Source organism: Arachis hypogaea, chromosome 2 (assembly GCF_003086295.3).
Source record: "Arachis hypogaea cultivar Tifrunner chromosome 2, arahy.Tifrunner.gnm2.J5K5, whole genome shotgun sequence".
Classification (NCBI taxonomy): domain Eukaryota; kingdom Viridiplantae; phylum Streptophyta; class Magnoliopsida; order Fabales; family Fabaceae; genus Arachis; species Arachis hypogaea.
The window spans coordinates 100,706,947-100,731,319 of record NC_092037.1 but is presented as its reverse complement, the minus strand read 5'-3'; the positions used below and the strand labels follow the sequence as shown (position 1 = coordinate 100,731,319).

At 32.7% G+C, this 24,373-nt stretch overlaps 2 long non-coding RNA genes across 2 annotated transcripts; one reads left to right on the top strand and one right to left on the bottom strand.

Annotated features, from left to right (window-relative positions):
* Nucleotides 1–10,613: 10,613 nt before the first annotated feature.
* Nucleotides 10,614–13,763, top strand: LOC140180752 (uncharacterized). Its single transcript, XR_011874745.1, has 4 exons — nt 10,614–10,828; nt 10,913–10,969; nt 11,054–11,113; nt 13,227–13,763. It is a non-coding gene; the product is annotated as an uncharacterized lncRNA (long non-coding RNA).
* A 2,298-nt stretch (nt 13,764–16,061) lies between these two features.
* LOC140180806 (uncharacterized) lies at nt 16,062–16,838 on the bottom strand. Its single transcript, XR_011874779.1, has 2 exons — nt 16,701–16,838; nt 16,062–16,584 (listed from the first exon to the last, which is right to left on the bottom strand). It is a non-coding gene; the product is annotated as an uncharacterized lncRNA (long non-coding RNA).
* Between the last annotated feature and the right edge of the window lie 7,535 nt (nt 16,839–24,373).

Sequence of the window (24,373 nt, the reverse complement as noted above, 5' to 3'; positions counted from 1 at the left end):
TGAAGACATGTTCTTTATGAATTGTTGAGTTATATGTACTTTCTATTACGTTGTTTGTTCCATCTTTGCATGTATGTTTTTCTTCCGAAGATGTGTCTTGAATTTGTACGATTTTTTTCTTCTTAATCTCTTGATGTACTTTTTCAATGATATCTACAATAAAAAGAACAAAATGTGTAGATTTTTTTTGAATAAGTTATTTTTAATAAGAATAATTAAAATAGTATAAAATGAAATTACCTGTTACTATTTTTCTTTGACCCATTCTGTCAGACAATGTCTCAAATGATGCAAATTCAAAATAGTCTTGGAAAATGTTCAAAATTGGATCTTTAATTTCTTTCACAACAATTGTGAGTTAAAAGTTTGTTTTCATTATACCTTTAATTGGACTATACAAATCATTTATATCTTCTGTTTTTAAATTTTTTATAGTATAGACTTTTCTTTTCCTACTGTGTTAGTAAATTATAGTTCATAATTAGTTAAAAAAGAATAATAAATAGCATATTAAAAGAAGTATAATTTTAACGATATTAAAATACAATTATATATAAAGTATTATAAAATAATATAAAACGCAAAAATAATTAAAGTATTTTTTCTGTAAATTCAATCTAAAAATATAATAAATATGTTTGTTTTGTACCTTTTCATCTAATATAATCATTGATGAGTTTGAAAAACTCCTAATTGAATTGATAATGATCAAACATTATTAATATAATTGATTACAAAAATTATTAATTTGAATTCTATTACATATTTGCTAATTAATAATTTTTGTTACCTACAGGTTATGGGAATTAGGCACAAAAGCAAAACAAAGCCCAAATTGTGTTAAAATAATTTATTCAGCCTTGTGTGATAGATATACAATATATGGCTTAAATGTTATATTGGGCCAGTAAAACAGATTTGATGCCCAACAAGATGGCTGGTCCAAAATTAAAAGGGAATTGGGATACTATGATTAACTTGTTCTTTTAATATATGATAAAACCCAATTTCTTTGATACTTTGCTGCATGCTTCTACGGACACCACCCTTTCTCTCAATGGATTTCAAAATTTAATTTGCTAGCATTGGAAACATAAAAAAGGAGAGAGAAATTGATTTGATTGCTTTAATGACACTACAAGCTACTCAACAAAGGGAAGTGGGAAACTTGAATTCACTTTTATTCTCTCTCTTTGTTCATTGATTATTGTTCAAATTCATTGAATATTTTCTCTCTTCTCTTTCTACTTGCTTCTCACTTTTGGTCACTTCCATCACAGCAACCATGGAAGCTTTTGCAAGCTATCAAGATGAAGCTAGAAGCAAGCTAAAGACCATCACCATGATGGCAAGAAAAAGAAAACAAAAAGTATGCTGTGGCTAATATTCTCATTCACTTATGGTAAAATTTTGTGATGAGATCTTGGCTTCTCCATACCAAAAATGGTTGAAGAAGATTCGGCCAGTAAGGTGAAGATCCTTGGAGAGTTGGCTTGACTCTGATTCTGCTCAACCACCACAGAAGGTAGCTAGGGTGGCTACGTGATGGAAGAGGCAGAGATTGGAGCAGATGAAGCCATCATCATCATCATGAAGCATCAAGGGCCAAAATTTCATCTTAGAGAACAAGCCAAGGATGGAGCGCTCGGATTGATGAAGTTTGATGACCAAGGAAGAACTAGAGGTATTTGCATGTTGGGTTTTGCATGAGTTACATCTTCTCTCTCTCTGGCCGAACTGGTTATGTGTGAAGGAAAAGAAGTTAAGCTTGGTTTTTGTATCAACTGTGAAGGCTTCACCCTTCTATAAAAAGGGTGAACAGTCACGGCTTGATTCAAGGAGAAAGTGTGAGAGTGCAAGGCACAGAGTTCTCAGAGCTACCTGAGCTAATAGATTTTCTTCTCGTTCAATGTATTCTATTTTGTAATTTTTCTGTTTAATTTTGTCATGTCTTGAGTCTCATGGAAAAAGGCAAACAGTGAGACTTGTATGAAAAAGTCATAGAGCGGAAAAAGACAGAGAGTGCAAAATTAAAAGAAAAAGCCATAGATGTCCTTAGAGTTCCTTTGTTCATCTATGTTGTGTTTCATGATTCTGTGGGAATCCCCTTGTAAGTTGGGTTAGTACTTTACAGTTGAAATCTTGGCAGTGACCAAGTCAAGTTCAGTTTGGGATTAGATTATGGACTTATCCCAGATAGGAAGGGTAGTTCCTAGGGAGAATTGGTGCTTGTAATCAAGAATGATTATAGTGAAATTCCATCATATTTGTGATGGAGACTGGATGTAAGCTGCACTACACTTTGCAGTTGAACCAGGATATATCTGGGTGTAATTTTCTCTCTCTTCTACTCCATTTCTGTTTCCGCTGCACAGGAGATAAAACCGAAAAATATCGCGTGCCAAGTGACGAGACAAAAAAGAAAAGTCTCATGGCTAAGGATGAGACAAAAATAAAAAAAGTCTCCATAAAGTATTACAAAGACCAGCAAGTGTTTAGAAGTGAAAAGGGGGCTAAGATTCAACCCCCCTTCTCTTAGCCACTAAAACCATCAATTGGTATCAGAGCTTGGTCTCAAAGAGACCAAGCTTTGTAGCTTGGAGAAAAGATCCATATAGTAGAAAGCAGTGGCTCAAATCTGGTGTCCTACAATCTTACAGAAGGACAGTCAAGCAACAGACCACCTCTTTTCAATGGGAAAAACTATACCTATTGGAAGGAGAGAATGAAGATCTTTGTGCAAGCAGTAGACTACAGGCTTTGGAAGATCATCCTAGAAGGACCACAGTTTCCTACTAACACAAGTGCTGAAGGAGTAGTCACTCTTAAGCCAGAAGCAAGCTGGACCGAGGAAGATAGGAAGAAAGTGGAGCTAAATGCCAAGGCTATAAAAGTGTAAATCTACTCAACTGTGCTATCAGCTTCGAGGAATACCGACGGGTATCACAATGCACAACGGCAAAGAAAATCTGGGACAAATTGCAAATCACTCATGAAGGAACCACCATTGTGAAGAAGACTCGGATAGACATGTTAAACAGGGAGTATGAAATGTTTGCAATGAAGGAAGGAAAATCTATTGATGAACTGTTCGAACGGTTCAACACCATCATTGTTGGCTTGGATGCTATGGGAATCACACATTCAGATTCTGTGCTTGTGAGAAGAGTGTTGAGATGTCTTACTAAAGAGCGGGAAACAAAAGCCTTAATTATTTCTGAGAGCAGTAGCCTTGATTCCATGACATGTGATGATTTGAGAGGAAACCTTCTTGCTTTTGAAAACACTTATTTGAAAAAAGATTCAAAAAAGAAAGGAATTGCTTTTTCTTCTGTAACTAACCCCATGGATGATGAATCCAGTGATAACTCCTCTGAAAATGAATTTGTGTTGTTTGCCAAAAAATTCAGAAAAATGGTGAAGTTCAAAGGCAAAGGCGGCAGCTCAAGGAAAATGAAGAAAGACCTTAGGAAAGTAACTTGTTTCAACTGCAAGGAAATAGGGCACTTCAAATCTGATTGTCCCAAGATAAAGAAGGAGGAGAAGCAAAAAAGGGGAAAGAAGATGGGTCTGATGGCATCATGGGAAGACTTAGAAAATGACTCAGACAGTGAAGAATCTGAGACCAAGTCACAGTCTTGTCTCATGGCAAATCATATAGATTAGGTATTCTTTCAAAATCCTAACATTGAAGACCTTCATCTTATGATAGATCACCTTTCTGAAAAAATAAGATGTTTTCTACTTGATAATCAAGATCTTGAACAACAAATTACCATTCTTAAAGCTGAAAATAATTTTCTCAAAGAAAAGCTAAGGGAGGCCGAAACTGCTTGTGATCTTGTGGAAGAAAATAAGCAGTTGAAAGCTCAACTTAGAAGTTGCGAAAGTGATCATTCGGTAGTTGCATATGTAAACTGTTTCAAAGAAAATGAAGGGTTGCTGAAAAAGGTTAAAAGTCTTGAAAATGACTTAGCCAAGTTTACTCAAAGTTCAGAAAATTTAAATCAAATATTGGCTAGTCAAAAACCACTCTTTGATAAAGCTGGTTTGGAGTTTTATAAATCTGAGAAGAAACCTTCTTTTAAAAATAGAGCTTCTTCATCTAATGACACAAGGTTTCAAGATTCCATCTACTTTAACAAAATAGCAACTCCAAGGTTTTGTAGGCTATGCAACCGAAACGGTCATTTTCCCATTCGGTATTTTTTCGGTGAAAGAATGATTAGTGATAAAGTTTACAAAGTTGTTTTTTATTATAATGATTTGGGACATAGGAGATTGTTTAACGTAAAAGGATCCAAGAAGATTTGGATACCTAAGGTCACTATAGCTCATTTTGTAGGTATGCCTAGCATCCAAGAGAAAAGAAAATATGTGGTACATGGACAGCGGATGCTCTAGGCACATGACCGGAAAGACAACCTTCTTCATAAAACTTGATGAGTATGATGGAGGACTTGTCACTTTCGATGATGATGGAAAAGGAAAGATAGTGGCCGTTGGGAAAGTTGGTAAAAGCTTTTCATCTTGTATAAATGATGTTCTTCTTGTAAATGGTTTGAAACATAATTTACTTAGTGTAAGCCAATTGTGTGATTTAAGATTTGAATTTGTTTTTAGAAAGTTTGTATGTTTGGTTGTTTGTGAAAAAATTGGGGATATTTTATTTGAGGCTAAAAGATGCAATAATATGTATGGATTGACTCTTGAGGACTTGAAAGAACAAAATGTAACATGTTTTACCTCTCTTGAATCTGAAAAATGGCTTTGGCATAAGAAATTGAGTCATGCTAGCATGTACCAAATTTCTAAGCTAGTAAAGAAAAAATTGGTTAGAGGAATTCCCAATATCAAATTTGATAAGGATCTTACTTGTGATGCTTGTCAATTACGCAAACAAGTAAAATCTTCTTTTAAACCAATAGATGGAATTTCAACCAAAAGGCCATTAGAGATGTTACACATTGATCTTTTTGGTCCAACAAGAACTCAAAGTTTAGGAGGTAAACACTATGGTCTAGTGGTGGTAGATGATTACTCTAGATTTGGTTGGGTACTTTTTCTTGCTCATAAAAAAGATACTTTTCATGCTTTCTCAACCCTTTGCAAGAAAATTCAAAATGAAAAAGATTTAAAAGTGGCCCATTTGAGAAGTGATCACGGAAAGAAATTTAAAAACCAAGATTTTGAAAAATTCTGTGATGACTTTGGAATTGCTCATAATTTTTCATGCCCTAGAACACCTCAACAAAATGGGGTTGTTGAAAGAAGGAATAGAAGTCTTCAAGATATGACTAGGGCTATGTTATGTGAAAATGAGGTTCCGAAATTCCTATGGGCTAAAGCTGTAAATACAGCATGTTACACTTTGAATAGGACCGTTATTAGAAAAGGGTTGAAGAAAACTCCTTATGAGCTATGGAAAGGAACCCCTCCTAATCTTAAGTATTTTCATGTTTTTGGATGCAAATGTTTTGTGCTAAACAACAAAGATAATATTGGTAAATTTGATCCAAAATCATATGAGGGAATGTTTGTTGGATATTCAACTACTAGCAAGGCCTATAGGATTTACCTCAAAGAACATAGGACCATAGAGGAATCCATACATGTGACTTTTTGTTATTCTAATTCAATTCTCAGTACTGTGATAAATGATAACACAGATTGTGAAGAAGTTGTCAAGAAAACCAGCGGTGAAAATCCCAAGTCTGCTCAAAATGAAGAATCTGCCAGTCCAGTTTTGTCTCATCAGATTGGAGTAGATATTTCCATTTTATCTTCTGCGCCAGCACGAGAAACTGAAACAATGAGACCCACAGAAGCTCATCAAAGTTCAACACCACTCCGGAAGCCTAGAGAATGGAAGTCCATGAGGGGTTATCCTCATGACTTTATCATTGGTGATCCCTCTCAAGGTGTAACAACAAGATCCTCAACCAAAAGGTAATCTGAACCAAGCAATCTTGCACTCTTGTCACAAATGGAGCCCAACAATGTGAAACAAGCTCTTGAAGATCCATCATGGGTCAAAGCCATGCAAGAAGAGCTTGCTCAATTTGACAAGAATGAGGTTTGGACACTAGTACCTCATTCGGATGGTAAGAAGGTAACGGGTACTAAGTGTGTTTTTAAAAATAAACTTGGTAAGGATGGACAAGTTGTTTGTAACAAGGCTAGATTAGTGGCCCAAGGTTATGATCAAGAAGAGGGTATAGATTTTTATGAGTCTTTTGCTCCGGTAGCTAGAATGGAAGCAATTAGGTTGCTTCTTGCCTATGCTGCCCATAAGGGTTTTAAAATGTTTCAAATGGATGTAAAATGTGCTTTTCTTAATGGCTTTATTGATAGAGAAGTGTTTGTGGCACAATCTCCTGGTTTTGAAGATAAAGAATTTTCAAACCATGTTTTCAAACTCTCTAAGGCTCTTTATGGTCTTAGACAAGCTCCAAGATCTTGGTATGAAAGGCTTAGTGCCTTCTTATTGGAAAATCAATTTCAAAGGGGTACCACGGATACTACTTTATTTATTAAAACATCTAATGATGATATTCTTCTAGTTCAAGTTTATGTGGATGATATTGTGTTTGGATCGGCCAATGAGTCCTTGTGTGAAGAGTTTGGAAAACTCATGACTAGTGAGTTTGAAATGAGTTTAATGGGAGAGCTAACTTTCTTTCTTGGCTTCCAAATTAAACAAACTCCTAGTGGTACTTTTATTCACCAAGGAAAATATACACTAGAACTAATCAAGAAATTTGGCCTAGAAAATTCTAAACCTATGGGAACACCAATGCATCCTAACACTAAACTTGAAAAGGATGATAATGGTAAAGATGTGGATGAGACAAGGTATAGAGGAATGATAGGTTCACTCATGTACCTTACCTCTTCTAGACCGGATATTGTTCAAAGTGTGGGTGTATGTTCAAGATTTCAATCTCACCCAAAAGAATCCCATCTTTCAGCCGTTAAGCGCATCATTAGATATATTAAGGGAACTAGTGATTATGGCTTTTGGTATCCTAAATCTGATAAATTTTGTGCAGTAGGGTTTTGTGATGCAGATTATGCGGGAGATAGGGTGGATAGAAAGAGCACATCCGGCATGTGTTGCTTCCTTGGGAGATCAGTCAATATGTGGTCAAGCAAAAAACAAGCAAACGTGGCCCTATCAATAGCTGAAGCTGAATATATCTCTGCCTCTACTTGTTATTCACAATTAATTTGGTTAAAAATGCAGTTGGAAGATTACAAATTAAAGATCAATAGTATACCCTTGTTTTGTGACAATATGAGTGCCATAAATATTTCAAAAAATCCTATTTTGCACTCAAGAACCAAGCATATTGAAATAAAATATCATTTTATTAGAGAACATGTGCAAAAGGGAACTATTGATATTCAATTTGTAAAATCTGAAGATCAGCTTGCGGATATTTTCACTAAGCCCTTGTGTGAAGACAGATTCTGTACTTTAAGAAACAGTTTGGGAATGATGGAATTAAGTTCTGTTGAAAATTTGTGAATCCTTTTGATTCTGTTTGGTTTTGTCTCGTAGGAAAGCAGGAGATAAATTTCAGGATGTGTTGAACGGGCCATGATACAGGGGGAGACCATTGAACTGAAGTTAATTATTTTGGACCCCACCAAATCTCTTTGACCTCACTCTGACCCGTTCCTCATTTTTTTAAATTATACTTTTGGGAAGTTGTCAAATCAAATCTTTATCCTTCCCTCACCCCTTGATTCTAGGAACTATTTTCACTTGTCTTGAATTAGTATGGACTGCATTGCTTTTCCTCATTTTTTGCAGGGTCCCTCCTTGATGACAAAAGGGGGAGGAGAAAAAAAAGGCTGAATTGAAACTATTATATTTCATTGATTTGTTGCACTGTTATGCAGACCTGTTTTGCTCTATTTTGTGCTTTGATCTGGCTCTGTTTTGAGCACTTTGTGTTAGTGGATTAATTTCGAGTTGAGTTTTGATTGTCATTTGTTCAAATGCATGTGTGCTGACTGGACTATTGTGTTTGGTGAAAAACAAATATTCTACCTTTTGTATGTTGTTTTCATTTATTTTGCAGTACCCCTTGATGCCAAAAGGGGGAGAAAGTGCTGAAAATTGAAATTATAAAAACAGGGGATGAAATCCTTGTGGATGGATTTATGATCACCCCTGTTATACATTGTGATGCATTTGTTTTAGTACTGTGCCTGCTGATGTTTGATTAGAAATATACATTTGTGGAGGTAATTGATTTACCTTGATGAATATGCTTTGGATTAGGAATATACTTTTGATTTATCTTGATAAACATGCTTGCTGAATACATTATTTTTTAGGAGTTCTTTTAAGCATTAATATGGAAATAAAATCTTTGAAAGTTGCTGTGATTGAAATGATCATGCCATGATTAAAATGTTTTCCTACCATAACTGTGTTGCTCTGATTTGTTGATTGAAAAATATTTTTAAAATAGATTGAACAACAACTTATTTTTCAAAGATATTTTGGTTGATTATTTTGAGTTTGAGCAGAAAATCAATTTATGATAACAAATGAGTTTTGATTATCAATCCAACTCTGCTCATAAATCAAGCATTCAACATTTCAAAATTAATATGTTGAATAACATTGTTGTCTTAGGCTTGATAAAAATTGTTACAGGTATAAAGCTTCCCTTGGTAAAATAGCATACATTTAGGGGGAGCCATGTGACAATTAGAAAGGGGGAGAAATACTAATCTTCAAAGGGAGTACTCAATACTCTAATCTTTAATTTCTTTCCATTTCAATTTTTCTCTAAATAATATTTGTCATCAAGGGGGAGATTGATGAGTTTGAAAAACTCCTAATTGAATTGATGATGATTAAACATTATTAATATAATTGATTACAAAAATTATTAATTTGAATTCTATTTCATATTTGCTAATTAATAATTTTTGTTACCTACAGGTTATGGGAATTGGGCACAAAAGCAAAACAAAGCCCAAATTGTGTTAAAATAATTTATTCAGCCTTGTGTGATATGATATACAATATATGGCTTAAATGTTATATTGGGCCAGTAAAACAGATTTGATGTCCAACAAGGTGGCTGGTCCAAAATTAAAAGGGAATTGGGATACTATGATTAACTTGTTCTTTTAATATATGATGAAACCCAATTTCTTTGATACTTTGCTACATGCTTCTATGGACACCACCCTTTCTCTCAATGGATTTCAAAATTTAATTTGCTAGCATTGGAAACATAAAAAAAGAGAGAGAAATTGATTTGATTTCTTTAATGACACTACACGCTACTCAACAAACGGAAGTGGGAAACTTGAATTCACTTTTATTCTCTCTCTTTGTTCATTGATTATTGTTCAAATCCATTGAATATTTTCTCTCTTCTCTTTCTACTTGCTTCTCACTTTCGGTCACTTCCATCACAGCAACCATGGAAGCTTTTGCAAGCTATCAAGATGAAGCTAGAAGCAAGCTAAAGACCATCACCATGATGGCAAGAAAAAGAAAACAAAAAGTATGCTGTGGCTAAGATTCTCATTCACTTATGGTAAGATTTTGTGATGAAATCTTGGCTTCTCCATACCAAAAATGGTTGAAGAAGATTCGGCCAGCAAGGTGAAGATCCTTGGAGAGTTGACTTGTCTCTGATTCTGCTCAACCACCACAAAAGGTAGCTAGGGTGGCTATGTGATGGAAGAGGCAGAGATTGGAGCAGATGAAGTCATCATCATCATCATGAAGCATCAAGGGCCAGAATTTTATCTTGGAGAACAAGTCAAGGATGGAGCGGTCGGATTGATGAAGTCTGATGACCAAGGAAGAACTAGAGGTATTTGCATGTTGGATTTTGCATGAGTTACCTCTTCTCTCTCTCTCTGGCCGAACCGGTTATGTGTGAAGGAAAAGAAGTTAAGCTTGGTTTTTGTATCAACTGTGGAGGCTTCACCCTTCTATAAAAAGGGTGAACAGTGTAACAACCCTGATTTTCGTGTACGCGAGATCTTTTCTAAAGGCACGGAATTCTCCGGAAGATCAGTAAAGGGAACACCTCTGTTATATCATCAAGCATCTCGATCCTCATTATCATTATGTCATCCTTAAGCTAGAACCTCCTTTGAGGCAAGCTCGATAATGCAATCGCGAAGAACCTAGTTTTTGAACCGTATCAGTTGGCAGTTTTGATTCTGATTCTTGTAAATAGTCTTTGTTTGACGAACCGGACTCGATTCATGAGAGGATAGAGATAATAGTATAATATTATCATTATATTAGTATTAGAAAATGCTTGAATGATATTATAAGGTTACCTGGTCTGTTTTTGTTAAAAACAGAAAATCGGTTTAGCCGGGTTTATGGTTTACTGGTGCAGCTTAGCACCAGCACTCTCTAATGACTTTAGCAATGCTAAGGCCTCATTATTCATGTTTTATTCTTATAATAAATATGTTACTAGTGTCATTTATGCTAGTAGCTCAGAAAATAATTTTTAGAGATGTTTTTACGAGTGTTCCGATACACCTAGTTTTAGTAGTTGTACACCAGAGATATTTTAATATTATTTTAATCCACCTCCAAGCCAACCAATCACAACTCACCCTACACCCCCAAAACCCCCAAGGCTGCCTCATTTGCTCATTGTGGCCGAAAATCACCAAGAGAAAAAGGAGAGAAAGTTCTTGGTTCATAAATCTTCAAAGCTTGATTTCTTCTGAACTAAAACTCAAATCAAAACTCCGATTTCACCAAAATGATCCTCTCTTCTTCCTCTACATCACCATGTGACTTATCAAGGCTGGAAATAAGGTGAGATGGCTGTCTCCCTCCCTCTTCAATTCGGTTTTCAAGGAAAACCATGTAAACATGTGTTTTCTTGATGTTTTTCCTTAGGAATCATGCTTAACTTGACTTGAGGGCCAAGAAACGTGAATTTCCAGCAACTCTAAGGTGATATATCTCTTCCTAACATGCTGAGTGAGATTTGGTCAGTTGAGAGTTTTTGGATTTAAAGTTGTTCTTGATGTGATTTAGGAGGAAAAAGTGCTAAAGGACCACCTGAAAGCCTAACTGAATTAGGAGCAGCAAAACCAGGTAGGGTTTGATGAATTTAATCTTGATTGATTGTGTTTGAGTTGTGTAATTATGATATGGTTTGGCTGTGCTTGAAATTGATTGTTTATATGAGTGATTCTTGTTGAAAGTTTGTTGAAAATTTGATGAAATTTGATGATATTTAAGCTATGAATGTTGTTCTTGAGGGCTGCTGGAAAACGAAACCCTAGGCCTTAAATTGGGGTTCAATTTGTGTTAAAATCATGTAGAAAAGATGGGGTTTTAGTGGCTGGGAATTTATTTTGAATTTTGGTAAAAATCGGTTGCTGAAAAGACTGAAAAACGGGTAAAAACAGAGAAAGAATCTGAAGAATTTATGAAGAACATGAAGAACACTTTGAGTGTGGTGAAGAACATTGAAGAACACCTTTTAGATCTTAGAAAGGGCAAGGAAGTAATTATTTTGGTGTTTAAGGGGTTATTTGGTAATTTCTGAAAGTTAGGGTGGTTAAAGTAGAAATATTAAAAGTTACCGGGGTAAAAAGTGAATTTTAAAGGTTAAAGGTTAAAGTGAGTTAATTTTCGAAAATTTAATAATAAAATAATAAATAATAATAAAATATTAAATAATAATATTTAATTAAAAATAATATTTTAATAAAAATAATAAAATAATGCAGAAAAGGCAGTTTTCTGTAAAAGCTTTAGAAAGACAACTTTAAGTGCAGAATCTCATGATTACCTCCATAAAACACTTAGGGAGTGGTAATAACATGTTAGTGAGAAAAAGATAAAGAAAAGATAAAGGTTGAAGAAAAGATAAAAGTCAAAGAAAAAGTCTGTAAAGTTTTAATGACAGAAAACAGACAGAGATTAGTGAATGAATTAGGGCAACTTAGATAGTACTTGAGTTGCAACTAGGGTTAGGTATTATATGAAAAGTTAAACTGTTTCAGTATAGACTTAATGAACCTATACTTGGGACAGGCTAACTATTCATACCGAAATTTACATAAGCTCTAAATACATACGTTAAGCAGAGAAATCATAGTAAAGTAAAGAGATAAAGAGAAAAAGAGTGATATGGATACAGAAGAAAGAGTAATCAGAGAAAAGTAAAGAGATACAGAAAACAGAGTAATTAGAGCAGAGTAAAGAGATAAAAAGAAAGTTAAGAAAGGTTTAGGAATATGTGTTAAGGATTCAAAGGGAAAGAGGAAATGAAGATTGATTTGTGGATTTGTTGAGGTTGAGAAAGGATAACGAAAAACGATAAAAGGCGGGAATACCCCACAAACTGTTAGTTGTTTAACTACGGGGGACACCCATGAACTGATAATTGGTTGAATTCGGGAAGTACCCACGAACTGAATGATCATTGATCTCGGGGAAACCCATAAATTGTTATTTGTTTTATAAGCGGGAAAAACCCACGGACTGATAATCATTGATTACGGGAATAACCCATGAATCGTTGTATGCTGATCTCGGGTATAACCCACGAACTGAAGATCACTATGTTATTGTGTATTGATCTCGGGTATAACCCACGAACTGAAGATCACTATGTTATTGTGTATTGATCTCGGGGAATAACCCACGAACTGAAGATCTCTGTTTTATTGTTGTGAATTGATCTCGGGGACGCCCACGAACTGAGGATCACTGTTTCCCCTTGTGCGTATATTATGGGGTCGGGCTTTGCGCCGACTACCGGTAGTCACGAAGGAGTGGTATTTTTACCACCGACACATATGCACTAAGGATACAAAGGGAAGCCATATCTGGGACTTGTTCCTAGGTAATGTCGGGATGCAGGGTGTAAACCGACACGTGAGCTCATGGCCTGCATAGGACAGACATGCATCATACTTGGTTGCGCATTTCCTTTGTTATGATTGTGGTATGAATGTATGCTTTCCTTGTTTGTATTCCATTCTCTGTGCTTGTGTTATTTTCTTGTATTCTTCTGTTTGTGTTCTGCTATCTGTTTTCTCTATCTTCTCTACTTATCTATGCTTTCTAATTACTGCTTCTTTGTATTCTGTTAATAGTCTGCTAAACAACATAGAAATAATGAACGTAACTAATAACCCCGACCCTACTAAGAACTCCCCAGTTCTTACCCCTTCTCTCTCCCTTCCCCCTTCAGATGGAAGTAAGAGTACCTTACCGTGGTTCGTTGATGATGGTTCTGCATCGAGGATCCTGCTCTAGGTAGTCTTCTGAGTCTAGGGTGGATATCGTTCTCTAATTATACGTATGTACTGTGAGACCAGCCAACGTCTGCACCCCGTTCGTATGCGCACTTTAACCTAAATCCTGTGTACGAGACTCCCGTTGTGTGGCTACTTGATGAGGTACCAGAGGGACGTCCTATGGCAATGTCTGATCGTGCAGAGGAATAGCAGATGATGTCCTACCTTTGGTGACGTTCACTTGACTTGAGTTTTGAAGACTTAGAACGTAATTTTCCTCGCTTTAGTAGTTTAGAGGGACTAGGTGAGTATAGAGTCTAGGCTAGCCTGGGTGCCAGCTTAGGGATCTCTTGAATAGGTCAGGGCCTGGGATGTTGTATGTATATATATGTATATAGTTATTATCTAGCTATATCTAGGGGTGTTCTAACTAAAAGTCTATACTTAAATAAAAGTTGGATCACTGAATGTTGTTGACTGCTTGTGATGTATTTATGTGTAGTTGTTTATAACTGTTTTATCTGTTATCAGTTGTGAACTGATTATGTATGATTCCGTCTATTAACCCAAATGTTTTCAAACAAAAAAAAAATATACCTCGCAAATTAACCACGTTTTTTTAACAACGAATCAGGCTCATATGATAAATAATAGATAATAATTAGGAAGACAAATTGGTAGCGCTCAGTTTCTGGTATGATCTAGACATATTGAAAATTGGGTCGTTACAAACAGTCACGGCTTGATTCAAGGAGAAAGTGTGAGAGTGCAAGGCACAGAGTTCTAAGAGCTACCTGAGCTAACAGATTTTCTTCTCCTTCAATGTATTCTATTTTATAATTTTTCTGTTTAATTTTGTCATGTCTTGAGTCTCATAGAAAAAGGCAAATAGTGAGGTTTGTATGGAAAAGCCATAGAGCGAAAAAAGACAGAGAGTGCAAAATTAAAAGAAAAAGTCATAGATGTCCTTAGAGTTCCTTTGTTCATCTATGTTGTATTTCATGATTCTGTGGGAATCTCCTTGTAAGTTGGGTTAGTACTTTACAGTTGAAATCTTGGCAGTGACCAAGTCATGTTCAGTTTGGGATTAGATTCTGGACTTGTCACACTACCGTGCTGCTATCTTCGCCTTCTATCATGATCGTTGTTTTCTTTGTTTAGTGTTGTCACCATAAAACCCCGACAGCAATCACGGAATTTCAACCTTTAATTTGGCACTCCGAATTTGATGTCTTCGACTTTTTGGGACCAAATTACGAGTGAACTCTGTATATGTAGTTAGATTTTAATATCATATAGTTCTTATGATTATAAAAGTTAATTTGAAAACTAATCACTTACTGATTTTTCTTGTGTATCAAAAAATCTCAATATTTGAATCGAGGATTCACACAGTAAGACTTATCTGATCTTTTAAATTTTTGAAATGTTCTAATTTTTAGTTGCGAATAAATTCGCGGACCTGTAAATTAGAAATTCATCTCGGACAATTGCACCTTCTCAAATTGTTTCTTTTTAAGAACCAAGAAGATTTGTGCCAAAATAATCGATGCCAAGAAGAACAAAAGACCTTGGACACGTAACGAGATGATTAAGACAATATTATAATAGTTATTTTTATAGAATAAACTTCCCACATGAGACATAATATTTTACTTTAAAATTAATCGAATTTGACAATGAAATGTTTAAGTACAGGTAAATACTTTCTGTTGTAATTGTATTTTGGATGAAGTTTTAGATTGAATTTGGACAAGATTGTTATATATATATACAAGTACTTGGTTGATGCCGCACTTTTAAATTGTTGACCGCCCTTAGCCTAATTATATTTTGTATGTATAAGAGAGATTTTAGAAGGTTTTGTGATAGAAACCGCAGCAGTAGTAAGCACAAAATTTGGTGCAACTTGATCGAATATAATTATATTTTTGGGACCATATGAAATGAAATGATAAGGAAAAGCTTTCTAAGTGTAATTTTTGTTTATTGTTCTGAGATTTTTTTTTAATTAAATAACCTTCTACTTATTTTTACATAAAAAAATATTGAAAGCTTGAATGTTTGATATCTAAAGTTAATTATCTATGATCTGGAATATATTTCTATCCCTATTATTATAGTGGATATGTTTGTGTTTAAATATATTTTATTCACTAATGCTATAATAAATTTATTTTAGTCAAGTGCGTTATAATTGTATCATTGTCTTGTGTGGACCATAAATGCTTTGTTTATCACTTAGTTGTAAAACTCACTCTGTTCTTTCTTTTTTTTAGATAAAAGTCTTGATCCTAACTTTATTCCATCAGTTTCACTCTAACTTTCTCTTAAATTGGTGGGTTTTTATTGTTCATTGTGTATATATCTTGATAAATCTTTAGATTTGTAAGGTGTTCTATATGTCACAGCCTCACAGGCGGTCATAGTGATTTGAGATGATTTGTTTTGTAAACATTTGTATATATAGTTCTACCAACTTAAAAGTTATATGGAATTATTAGATTATATTTTATTGTAAATCTTAAACTAGAATTTCTTATATTTATGTTGAATTTGAATTAAATCTAATATCTGAATATGTGTTGATAGTATTTAGTAAATTGTATTTGATTCTTTTTCTGTAAAATCTGCTTTTGAGACTTGCTGAGAATGACTTTTCTAAGCATCAGTCATAGCCGGGTTGGGTGTGACAATTGCCAACGCAATATTCACCATTTTCATATTGTATTAGAGTCATTCTTATATCTAAGAAAAATTGATTGCATGAGTCGTGACAACCAAATTAATTAATGGAAAAAATATAATTTACCATTTGATAATAAATTTCAGACACATGTACTAAAGTTTTGCAGATAAATTTATTTTTGCTTACTAAATGGGATACTGCTTGGTGCCTATGAACAAATTGGACTAGTTCAAAACCTTATCAAGAGCCATCAACATATGCTGCCACATAACCATTGCATTGTAAATGGGTGTGCATATGATAAATGTTTATAGATAGAAAATGTGAAGGGAGAAGAGAATGAAGGGATTCACTCTTCTAATTTCTCCCGAAAGGCTCTGTCTTCATACTCCCGCTGCTTCTCTCTCTTTCTCTCTGCTTCTTCTACTCACATCCCCACTCTTCTCCATCATTTCTTTGCTTCCACCAAGCTCAGGTCTAGTCTGAGATACTTCTGTCAGCTAAAGGAAAACGGGTTATATATTTGTCTCAGACCTACATTGTGACAGTGCCGGAGTCATTGAGTAAGCTGTATAATTTGCAGACCTTGAAGCTGGTTGGATGTGCAAATCTGAAAATGCTTCCTGTTGGCATGAAAGATCTTGTAAATTTGAGTCATCTTGATATTAGAGGGACTAGTTTGCATGAGATGCCGAAAGGCATGAGCAAATTAAAAAATTTGCAGTTCTTAAGTGATTACCTTGTTGGGAAGCATGAAGAGAACAAGATTAAAGAATTGGGAGCACTTGTCTGTCTACACGAACCAATTTGCATTGACAAATTGGAGAATGTGGTGGACAGCAGAGAAGCTTCGGAGGCAAGAATGCTTGATAAGGATGGCATTGATTCTTTGAGATTGAGTTGGTCATCGGACAGAAACGAGAATATAATCCTATCCTATATCATTATTATAAAAGAGAGCATGCTAAAGTGGAATTCCACGCTGTCTTGAACCTCGATGATGGTAGGTACAATCAAATCCATTTCATGCATCTCATCATGTAAATCATGTAGCTCATTGGTTGAGTTATGTATGGTATAATGCTATCATCATTCATATAATATGTATATCCCATTAATCATGACAACACGCATGAATCTTTTCTTCATAACCTATGCCTATTTTTTAAACTTTTCAATCTCATCATAGCTTCTCCCTTTTTAACTTTTGTTACTTCTTCACAAAATAATTAAATACATACATATATATATATATATATATATATATATATATATATATATATATATATATTATAAATTTTTCAAAAATTTTATTTTTGAATAAGTGAATAATATTTGTGAAGTGATTATTTAAATGTTATTTTTATACTAGGGTGATATATATAATGATGGTTTCAGTGACTAAGAGAAGGGGGTTGAATCTTAGCCCCTTTTTTGCTTGCTAACACTTGCTGGACTTAGAGGAGACTTTTCTGTTTTTAGCTCGTTCCTAGCCACGAGACTTTTTCATTTTGTCTCGTCACTTGGCACGAGACATTTTTGGATTTTGCTCCTGTGCAGTAGAAACAGAAATGGAGTAGGAGAGAGGGAAGATTACACCCAGATATATCCTGATTCAGCTGCTAAGTGCAGTGCAGCCTACATCCAGTCTCCATCACAACAATGATGGAATTTCACTATAATAAACTTGATTACAAACTGTAAAGTGCTAACCCAACTTACAAGGGGATTCCCACAGAATCATGAAACACAACATAGATGAACAAAGGAACTCTAAGACATCTATGGCTTTTTCTTTTAATTTTGTACTCTCTGCCTTTTTTTTCGCTCTATGGCTTTTTCATACAAACCTCACTGTTTGTCTTTTTCCATGAGACTCAAGACATGACAAAATTAAACAGAATACATTGAAGAAGAAGAAAATCTGTAAGCTTAGGTAGTTATGAGACTTCTGTGCTTTGCACTCTCAAACTTTCTCCTTTTCTCAAACCATGACTATTCACTCCTTTTATAGAGAAGTGAAGCCTTCACAGTTGAAACATAAAACCGAGCTTAGCTTCTTTTCCTCCAAAACTAAACCGGTTCGGCCACACCGAGAGAAGAAATAATCATGCAAAACCCAACATGCAATTACCTCTAGTCCTTCCTTGTTCATCACTCTTCATCAATCCGAGCTCTCCATCCTTGGCTTGCTCTCCAAGATGGATTTCTGGCCCTTGATGCTTCATGATGATGATGGCTTCATCTGCTCTAATCTCTGCCTCTTCCATCACTTCGCCACTCTAGCTACTTCCTGTGGTGGTTGAGCACAATCAGAGACAAGCCATGCCTCCAAGAATCTCACCTTGTTGGCCGAATCTTCTTCTTCCTTTTTGAGCATGAAGAGCTCAAGATTACCTCACCAAATCTAACCATATTTGGTGAAAATCTCAACCACAGCTCATTTTTATTTTAGTGTGATTTCTTACCATCATTGTGATGGTCTTGTAGAGTGTTCTTCCTCCACCTCGGTAGCTCCATTTTGCTTTCTTGGTTTTCTGGTTAATGACCGAAGAAGAGAAAGAGATGGATGAGAGAGAGAAAAGAGAAATTATGAATAGTGGTTAATGAAACAAAAGATAGAGAATAAAAGTGAAACAATTTTTCTTTCTCTTTGCTGACAAGCGTGTAGCCTTGGTGCTTGCAATCAAATCAATTTGTTAATTTCTCTCTCATAGTTCCATGCAATAAATGATAGTTGAATGTAATTTGAAATCCAACACAAGTTTGAATTTTTGGATCCGTTGAAAGCAATTTTGCTTTCTTTCTTCCACTTGTTTCGGATCATGTATGAGGAATTAGATTGGGCTTAGTTATTTCAATCATTTAATTCTGGCCCAATAGTAACATTTGCTTTCCTGATAAAATTTTTTGGAACATGCATAAAGCAAATAGGAAAGCATTTTTAACTTGGACTTGTAACCTTAATAGATTAAATTTGGCCCAAGTAACATAAAAAATCAATTCAGCCATATTCATCATATATTATCAAAACCAAAGGCTGAATGTAATTGGGCTTGCACCAGAAATTTGTTTTTCGGCCCAATATTAAAACCTGCAACAAAATTGTTTAATCAATATATGTTAAATGAAAATCAGATTAATAATTTTGTAATTAATTATTTTTAATAATGTTTAGTCATCACAAATATTAATTTAGAGTTTTCCAAACTCATCATATAAATTCTAATATTTTTTAATTATAGTCTTTATATAAAAATAAATTTGCATTGTGACTATCAAATATTATTTGTTTTAATATTTTATCATTTTTACATATTAAAAAATAAATTGTCAACTTCAAATTTTTAAAGTTTAATAGTATAAAAATAAAATATAAAAAATAATAAAGTGGTGATTAATATTAATAAAAAGTATCCATAATTTACAACACTTTTCAATTAATAATGAAATTCTACTATTTAAATTTATTTTATCAAAAATGTCCTTCTTCTTTAATTTTAAGAAGCTTAATATATACCCATTTTCAATGATATTTAAACTATTAAAAGTGATGTAACAACTTTTGTTTTTGAAATCAAATATGATATATTCGTATTAGAAATATAGTTATTCCTCTAACTTTTAGTTAATAATTTTATAACATAGTATCTAACACGTTATTAGAATATTTTTAAAAAAAGTTTAGCATATACATTACTAATACAAAAAAGAAAAAATTATACAAAATTTATATAAATTTTTTTTTGAATATAAAATGGACAGATATTATGAATTTATACCCACTTTAACTATAAATCACCCTTTGCCATTTTTTTCTTGAACCACGTACTATTTTTTTTGACTAAATCCCTATTTTGGTCCTTGACATTCACGGCTCATTTTGATCCCCGAAATTTAAAATTACCTATATTGGTCCTCCAGATTCAAGTTCGGGCACCAATGTGGTCCCTCGACTATTTTCGACGATGATAAGGCAAACCAAGTGTTAAGATGACACCCTCCCTATTACGCTGGACGCTACAACAACTAGCTGACGTGGCGAGAGTTATATTTGTATCCAATTTAATCCCTGATACCTTAATTATCTTATTATTTATCTGAGTTATAATGATAAAGTTTTAACAAGAGGGGACTAAATTGGATACAAATACAACCCTCGCCACATCAACTAGTCGTTACAGCGTCTAATGTGACAGGAAGGTGTCATCTCAGCACTCCATTTGTCTAATCATCACCGGAAAGAATCGAGGGACCATATTGGTGCCAAAACTTAAATTTGGAGGACTAATATAGATAATTTTAAATTTCGGGAACTAAAATGAGTAATCGCGTGAATCTCAGGATCAAATCGGGGATTTAGTCATTTTTTCTTTCTTCTATGTGGATTGTATGTACTATGTACCATGTTATTAACTTTTATTTCTTTTTGCTTATATTTCCTCCTCACGAGGAGCATCATTACTAGATTGATATATTTTTTAAGATAGGAAGATGTTCACATGTACCCTTGTACTTGAGTGAAACATGCTATTTTCATTACTTTTAGCCATAGAGATATATATTAAAATATGTAGATGGTGGAGATTTTGATAAATTTTATAGAGTAAACTCCATTTTTCTAAGTACATGGAGGAAAAGAGATATGTTGATCCAGTATCCCATCTTATAAGAGTGAAAAAGACACTTTTGTGTTACTTGCGTGACTAATGAACCATGCGCTACTTTATTAAATAGAAGTCACAGCTTAGCTAAAATTTTAATGAGTCTTTGACCCAAAATAAAATAGTAGATAAAATAGATGAAATTATAAATTGGATTAATACAACTTAAAATAATAATAATCACAGAAAGGTATAATTCTTTTTTCTCTTTTTAATTTTTAATGTAAAACTTATTAATAACTTTATGTGTCATGCATTTAAAAAAAAAACATGAACATAGATAAATATTAGAGAATTATTTTTTAAAAAAATCATTACATTCTTTTAATTTGTTAGGTTGTGGTAAAAAAATTTAACGAACTTAGTTTAGATATTTTTTTTAACATTTTATAAGAAGTAAAAAATATCTATAACAATTGAATTTGTAAATATAGAATTTAGGGCATATAAAATTATATTTTAAATAAATAAAGTGTTCATTAATTGTATTACAAAATTGAATAAATATGCTATTTGTTTTTAATATTTATATTTACTTTCATATTATTTCAAAAATTTTATTCAATTTTATTTTTGATTCTGTAAATATATTTTACTTATAATTTTAGAGAATGATAATACTACTGGAGAATTTAATAATGTATCAATATTAATATAATTTATTGTTTGGACACGGCAGAACTGGAATTTATATAAAGTTAGCATCTAAAATATAATTGAAATAATTTTAAAATATTAGAGATACTTTTAAAGATAAAAAATATGTTTATTATTAAATTTATTTTTATTTTTTGTATTACGATTGAATATCCTTAAAAAACATACCGTCTTTGTAAAGACTAATCATTTATCATAGTATGATTTTCATTGAAAATAAATATAAGAATATGATAAATATCACATACTTGTTTAGTTATTATATAAAACTATTCTATAATTTCAATCTTCTTGATTTGCTAGATAATTTTATATTGTTTATATATAAATATTGAATTTACTTTTATTTGATTTAATTGTTTATATTTAATTTGTCGGATTGTTTAATTTACATAATGAATATACACTTTTGTATAAATATTGAATTTACTTTTATTTGAATAGACATTTATATTTAGATTATTGATCTCTTTAATCTCTATTTCACTTAAGATTATATTAAAAAAATCTCAAATTTAATAACTAACTCATAATGATGTATTTTGTATATTTATTTATTTTTTTGGTTGTTCATCTGATATTCAAAACTTTTTAAATTCAAACTAGATTTAGGTTGCGCACTTAATTGCGATGGATGTGTCTTAATGGAGATTTATAATTGCACACAGTAAATTTCAAAAAATAAATTCAAGTCACTTACTATTTGGACAACTCCATACTTAATTAAAAACTATAACTTATATCAAATATAAATATCTAAGGGACTTGATTTATTACGAATTTTTTTTTTGTCTTTTAATTTAATTATACGAAGTCATTATACATATCTACACTAAGACCAAAATTTTCTATTAATAGTTTGACCAGTGAAATTTTAATCGAGAGAATTTTCTAAATGGCCTTAACACAAAATTTTTCTTTAAAATTTATATTTACATGTTCATATAGAAATATATAAAAAGAACTGAATTACTTATCTTTCTTTTATTATTGCTATAGATATGTTCATACCCTGTCCCAATGATAAAGCCCAGGTCCCAACAGAAGGCCCAATCCAAAAGGATTGAACCTTACCTTATACCGACCTCCTCTTTACGAAGTCGGTTCTTACCACGACTAACCCTAAAGAAGTCAGGGACGAAAATTAGCTGGCAGATAATCACTCATTCAAATGAGTAACTGCCCCTAAAATCTCTCTATCCACTTCTAGGAGCCATATCTCAACCTCCCTAAGATAAAGGGGGCGGTTATCCACCTCAAAAGGCGGAAATACTTCAGCGGTGGTTATGGGTTCACCCCTATAAATATACTGACACTTCTCAGGTATCTCAGAAGTCCAATACTCTCTAGACCTGTTTTACCCCTTTGCTGACTTTAACATCGGAGTGTCTTTGCAGGTACCACCCCCCATTCTCCCTTATACAAGTCGGACGGGGTCTCGGAGCACAAACCCACTTGGACATTTCATCGTTCAGACGATTGGGCCAGCTAAACTTGTCCAACCTATTAATCTCCGGTTACCCATCGTAACAAGATATATAGAGTATGATGTCAACAAAAATTTTTAAATTTTATTTTATCATATTTCAAATTGAATTAGTTCATATCTAATCTCATTTTGAAATGAATTTATTTAATTTCTTATCCAAATTTAATTAAAAATCAAATAAAAAACTAATAATAAAATATATTCTTAATTTATATTTAATATTTTTAATTATCATGTAATTATTATATTATTGGTGTTAGTAAATAATACAATAATATATCTGTCCCTTTTTTAAATTTAAATAAAATATATATTATTTATCATTTTAAACCAAAGTAAGACATTTACAATTTAAACATTACATTATGTTTTTGTAATTACTGAATGTGAAAATAAATTTTAAATAGTTTACAAAAATTAAAGCAAATCTTTTTTTTACACATATTACCAAAAGAAATAACTTTAGTTTGAGACAAATAAAAAAAAACTATGATAAAATTGATGCAAATTAAAAAAAGGTATTAGGTCAGAAAGTATATTAGAGATATAATTATTTATATATTTTAAATATTATTATAAAGGGTAAAGTATTAAATTGGTCCTCTAGATTTGGGCATAATTCTGTTTTGGCCTTTAAGGTTTAAAGTATTCTATTTGAATCCAAAAAAGTTTCATTTAACATCAATTTAGTCCCACAGTGAGGTCAAAATTAAATAATTAACAAAATGTCATACATAACAACAGTACAAGAACAAAATCGATAATCTGGAGAACAAGTACAAGCTCTAGAGGCATAAAATCAACCATTAATGCATCAATATATTTATTTATTATTTTTTTATAATATAAATAAAATATTTTCTATAAAACTAAAGAAAATGATAAATAAATGTATTGATGCATCAATGGTTGATTTTGTGCTTCTGGAGCTTGTACTTGTTCTCCAAATTATCGATTTTGTTCTTGAACTGTTGTTATGTAGGACATTTTGTTAATTATTTAATTTTGACCTCACTGGGACTAAATTGATGCTAAATAAAACTTTTTTGAATTCAAATAGAACACTTTAAACCTTAAGAACCAAAACAGAATTACGTCCAAACCTAGGGAACCAATTTAGTACTTTACCCTATTATAAAATTGTACCAATATCTTCTAATAAAAAAAATACATTCTGAAATTTTAAATTAAATTAAGTAAAGACAATACATTAAACAAGACCCGTGATTAGCCAAGCTATAATTTTTGTTACTCATAATTATCTATTAGATTATGTTATTAATAACATTTTATAACTCAAAATTGTTATGGATATATTTAAGAAAAGTTTTTACAAATTTAGATACCTACAAAATTAAATGGTTTGACAAACTTTGTATTAATACCTTTGTTAATAGGTTTAGCTTAAAATGTGATATAAAATTATAGATAATAAATTTTGGAAGTTCTATAAATTTTTTAAAATAATATTAATTTTATCATTTATTACAAAAATGCAAATTCATTTTGCTTGTGGTATTTTCATAATTAAGTTCAATGCTTCATAATATAAAAACAAATTATAATATAATACAAATTCCAAATTTTAGTCGCTCATTATCT